The following is a 6000-nucleotide window of genomic DNA, read 5'->3' as shown; positions in this document are numbered from 1 at the left end:
GTCAACAGTCATCTCTTTTGTTTTGTCCACATTCAGAGACAGGTTGTTGACTTTGCACCAGTCCGTTAGCCGTTTCACCTCCTCCCTGTATGCTGACCTCCGCAGTCATCCACGGCTTCTGGTTTGTCCTTGCGGTGATGATCTTGGAGATAGTGACACCATCGATGCACTTGCTGATGTAGCTAGTCACTGATGACGTGTACTCCTCCAAGTTGATGCTGTCGCTGTTGGAAGCAGCCTCCCTAAATATGTGCCAGTCAGTGTGCTCAAAACAGTCATGAAGAGCAGAGATGGCTCCTGCAGGCCAGGTTCTCACCTGCTTCAGAACCGGTTTAGAGCATCTGACGAGCGGTCTGTATGCTGGAATTAGCATAACAGAAATGTGGTCTGAGTATCTGAGGTGGGGGCGTGGTTCCGCGCGATACGCGCTGGGAATGTTTGTGTTAACAAGATCCAGCGCGTTCTCCCCTCTCGTTGCAAAGTCCACATACTGATGGAATTTCGGGAGAACTGTCTTGAGATTTGCGTGGTTGAATCTCCAGCAATAATAACCAGTCCATCCGGGTGTGTGTTCTGTAATGTGTAATCCACTGATTACAGAATTACAGAACACACACAAAGCGCCTGTTTAGGGAATATACACTCCAACAATTAACACAGTGGTGAATTCCTGTGGTAAATAAAAAGGTCTACATCTAACAGTCACTAACTCCACCAGCGGTGCGCAGAAGCTGGACAGTAAAACAGAGTTCTTGCACCATTCCGTGTTGATATAAACACACAAACCACCGCCACGAGACTTACCGCACAGCGCTACGCTTCTTTCAGCATGAAAAGTGGTTAGCCTGGCTAGCTGAATGGCGGCGTCCAGAATGTCTCCGTGAAAACAAAGACACAGCAATCTCTGAATTCACGCTGGGTAGTCCCATTGCAGCCTCTGTACTGCTAGTTTAGTATCTGCTACACCACTCACCTTGGTGTCGTCTGCAAATTTAACCAGTTTACTGTATGCGTCAATATCATTAATGTAAATTAGGAACAGTAGTCGTCCTAAAATTGAACCCTGCGGTACCCCACTCTGAACGCAGGCCCATTGTGAAATTGTGCCTCTAATAACTAACCGTTGCTTCCTGTCCTTTAGCCAGTTTTATCAAGAGCAATTTGGGGTTCAGTGTCTTGCCCACGGACACTTCTTGAGCAAGACACTGAACCCCAAATTTGTCCTGCACTTTGACAGAGTCAGGAGGAGCTGGGGCTCAAACCTGCAATTCTCTGGTTGCCAAGCAGTAGCACTACCTCCTGCGCCACCATCACATAATTGGACAACACAAAAAATCAGTATACTACAGTTATATTTAATTAGGTGCTGCTGAACTGTCAAACAGGTTGATCAAATGCATGGACTCTAAATGAAAATTTGTGGATGTAAGCTGCATTATGTAAACAAGCACAATGCTGCATTGTATTCGAAGTTGCAGCTTGGAATGGGAGGCAGACAAGGAGGCTAAAACCCATGGGTGCTAGCATCTGTGGCTAGCAAGTTTCTTAGTGTGAGGGAATGAGGTTTAATCACTGCACACCACTGTACCCACTGTCTACCATTACTTGGAATAGCATAGCAATTAATAAATAAAGCAACTGTGAATTAATACTCCTTAATAGATGATCTAGTGTGAAATAATCACAAAGTAATTGTGACTTCATGATTAGTTTATTTAATTCAGAAAGGGATGGCAGCAGACAAAGGAGTCCAGAGTGAGTGCAACTGCATCTGAGAGAGGCAATAGCATCAATAGCATCTCCCTTAGACCCAGGTTGAATAATAAAAAAAACTACTTTTATTTTAGATTTTGTTTTCAAAATATCCTTCCATAATAATTCATAGATGTTATTGTCATGACCTGATCGTACGATCCTTGTGTGTGCCACGCCCCCTTATTTACCTCGTGAATTCCTGATTGTGATCACCTGTGTCCTGTTATTTTGGCTAGTCTTGTGTATATCAGTCCACGTCTTCCTCTGTTTCCTAGATTGGTCATTGATGTTTTGTTGCCTTCTGCGTCTGTCTGCCCTGAATTAAACCCCGTTTGCCAATATTTCTGGCTCCGCTCCTATATTTGCCTGCTCATCTGCATGGCAGACATTACAGAATGACCGATCTCATTCAAGATACACCGCGGCAGACCGAGGACCAGCGCCTTGAAATGAACCGGAGGAAGAAAAAGCGAAAGGAGAGGAGACCCCAACGATCTCTCTGCAGGGCTCACCTCGGACAGCCCCACCGCCTCACTTTACAGGTGCCCAAAGCCCGCCTAGCCGCCATAGAGCAGCCACCACTGGCGCCTTATCCCTTTAGGGAAGCACGCCTAGCTCTTAAAGCGGCCAGGGCAGTGTGGGACGCTATCCCGCGGGTCCCGCGGGCTCTTAAAGGGGCAACACCTGCACGTGAAGCGCTAACCCTGGCTCCCATCCCTGATCCGCCTGACGTGCCTGTCCTGCCTGTCCCGCCAGCGCCTGACGTGCCTGTCCTGCCTGTCCCACTGGCACCTGATGTGCCTGTCCCACCTGTCTTGCCGGCGCCTGTCCTGCCTGATCTGCCTATCCCGCCTGACCCCAACCTGCTACCACGCCGCCCAGTGAGGCTCCGGCTGTAGCGCCCCCTGCTGGTCCTGAGCCAGCGGTTCCTGCGGCGCTGCCTGAGGTACCTGGTGCGGTTGCTGCTACAGTGGCCGATGCCCCTGCTGGTCCCGAGTTGGCGGTTACTGCGGCGCCGGCCGAGGTCCCTGCTGCACCGCCCGAGCTCCCTGCTGCGACTTCGCCCACACCCGAGGTCCCAGTGCCGCCTGCTGCTCCGCCTGAGGCCCCATCTCCTGCTGCTGCTCCGCCCGCGGCTCCACCTGCGCCTGTGACTCCTGCCCCTGTGGCTCATGCCCTGGTGCCCGTTACCCCGGTCCATGTCCCCGAGGAGGTCCCGGACTTCTCGACCATCGCTCCTTCCCCCTTGGAGGAGCTTGAGTGGGACCCCTCGGGGACCTCCCTAATGACTCCTCTGCCCTCACCCCGACGAGGTTGATTCCAGCCAGAACCCCGCCTTTCAGTGTCCCGAAAGGGGAGAGGACACAGGTGCAGGGCCAGGGTCCCGCCCGCCCTGCCCCCTGGTTCGGGGGGCACCTGCAGGTCCTTTGGCTTCAGCTCAGCGGTCGCCTGCGGGTCCCCCTCTGACGCCTCGTGGACAGTCCTCGGTCCATCCTCCGACACCTCGACGGTCGCCTGTGGGTTTCCCGACGTCGACTCATCGGTCGCCTGCGGCTCCCCCTCCTCCGACTCGTCAGTCGGCTGTGCGTTCGCCAGCTGTGGCTGCGCCGTCGCCTGCCGCTGCTCCACCTCCCTTCTTTTTTTTTTTTTCTTTTTTAACTATACAAACGAGAGGAGGCCATTCGGCCCATCGAGCTCGCTTGGGGAGAACTTAACTAATAGCTCAGAGTTGTTAAAATCTTATCTAGATCTGATTTAAAGGAACCCAAGGATTCAGCTTGCACTACGTTATCAGGAAGACTATTCCATACTCTGACTACACGCTGTGTAAAGAAGTGCTTCCTTAAATCCAATTTGAAATGTTCTCCCGCTAATTTCCACCTAATTTCTTACCTGCGTCGAGCTCCCCTCCAACTCCCTCCTTGTCTCACCTGGTGCCCCCTCCGTCTTCCTCCTCGACTCCTCCATTTGTCCCTCGGCTCTCTTTTGCCCCCTTCATGGTCCCCTTCTGCTCCTTCCTCCCAGTCGCATGTGGCCCCTCCGGCTACCGCCCGTCGGCCAGCGTGGCTCCCTGTAGTCCCTCCGTTCACTCCTGGCCCTTTCGTTCCGCCTGTTGGTGTTCCCCCTGTGTCTCCCTTCCTTATCTGCCTGTCTGCGTTTCCTGTTCTTTGTCAGGTATTGTCCCGGTTCCTGCCGTTGTGCTTGTTCTGTGTGTCGGTTCTGTTCCCGGTCCCTCATTTATGTTTTTTGCTCTTGTTTTCCAGGTCCCGTGTCTCCGGTCTCGTCTCATCCATCGCCTCCCCTGAGGTGCACCCGGAGTGCGCGCCTTTGGGGGGGGGAGTTCTGTGATGACCTGCTCGTACGATCTTCATGTGTGCCATGCCCCCTCATTTACCTCATGTGAATTCCCGATTGTAATCACCTGTGTCCTGTTATTTCGGCTAGTCCTGTGTATATCAGTCCACGTCTTCCTCTGTTTCCCAGATCGGTCATTGATGTTTTGTTGCCATCTGCGTCTGTCTGCCCTGAATTAAACCCTGTTTGCCCGTATTTCTGGCTCCGCTCCTATATTTGCCTGCTCGTCTGCACGGCGGACGTTACAGTTATTCCTCTGAAAACTTTTAATGAAATGGCCTAAAAGTTAAAATAGTTTAGTCTAAGTACAAATTCATCTTTAATGGCAAGCTCAAAATTTTATATCCCCTTTAATAAAATCTATACATTAAATATGTAAAATTATGTATCTTTAAAAACATTGTCAGCATTTAGTGGTGATGAGTTGCACCAGGTGTGTTCAATTAGGCCTGCATGCCATAGTTGTGAGTGGGCAGATCTACAGGAGAAGCCTCAATGAGAGCAACGACAATGGGAACAGGGAAACAGTTGTCAGAAAACCTCTAAATGAAACTGGTACATTTTCATAAAGCTGGAGAACTTTATGAACTCTCAAAGCGTTTAGGAATACCAGTACCAATTGTGAAGACCATAATCCAGAAATGGAAGAAACATGGGCACACAAACTCTACCAAAGAGTGGAATACCAAGCAAAATAACTGAAAGAGCTGCTAGGAAAATTGCCCGAGAGCTACATATGAATCCAAAACAAACAGCAAGGGACCCAACAAAGTCCTTAGAGGCTATTGGAATAAAAGTCCACACCTCCACAGTCAAGCGCAGTCGGTACAACTGTGGACTTTATGGGAGAAGAGTGCGCAGGAAATCACTGCTTACTACTAGACACAAGGCAGCACGCTTAGAATATGGTAAAAAAAATATGTGAACAAACCAAATTAATTTTGCAATAAGATAATGTGGTCTGGTGAGATCAAAGTTGAATTATTTGGCCACAACTCACACAGATACATCTGCCAAGAAAAAAACTCTGCCTAAGTAGAGGAACACCATTCCCACGGTCAAACATGATGGAGGCTCGTTGATTCTTTGGGGGTTTGTGTCTGCATCAGGCACTGGAGCTCTGTATAATGTAGAAGGAAGAATGAATGCAGGACAATATCAACAGATTTTAAAGCAAATTAAGTTTCCTACCGTCAGTCAAAAAGCTAAAAATGAAGAGGCAGTGGATCCTTGTTACGTCTAGGTGTTGATTCGCCACGGGAAAATCACTGTAACTGGTGAATAATGACAAAATACCCAAACAAAGTCTTACGGGTCTTTATCTCAAAAGGGTGTGTCTGAGGTTCCAGAGGAACAGGACAAGCGGGGATTGTACAATGAGGTAAACGGGAATGGTACAAGTTGGGCATAAGACGACACCAAAGAAAAGAACAGAACAAAACAAAACAACCTACCGTTTAATTTAACCTATCCCTTTGATTGAAAACAAAAAAACAAAATCTAACTATCTGCTCTATGGCTGTACAACAAAAACCTACAGGGGGTGTTATCCGTCTCTAATCTAGCGTGTCTAACATAATCAAGTTCTGCACACTGCATTATGTACAGAAGTACGTTAGTTCAGACCACATCACAGACTGCGAATAAGTAAATCAAACAGCAATAAGCAAAACATAATATGAATCTATACTGACCCAACCTGACCAAAATAAACAGGGTGAGCTGTATACATCAGAGGAGCAACAACCAGTAGAAGAAAAGAAGCACAACAGCAGCAACAACAAACAAACTCCCCACGACCCAGAGAAAATCTCTTGAGAGGCGCTTCAGCCAGACTTCTAAAGCCTAGGTGACAGGAACTCTGGGAGCGGCATCTCCAGTCGCCAAGCA

This window comes from Paramormyrops kingsleyae, chromosome 5 (assembly GCF_048594095.1).
Source record: "Paramormyrops kingsleyae isolate MSU_618 chromosome 5, PKINGS_0.4, whole genome shotgun sequence".
Classification (NCBI taxonomy): domain Eukaryota; kingdom Metazoa; phylum Chordata; class Actinopteri; order Osteoglossiformes; family Mormyridae; genus Paramormyrops; species Paramormyrops kingsleyae.
The sequence above is the reverse complement of the archived record's forward strand: the minus strand, read 5'-3'. Positions refer to the sequence as shown.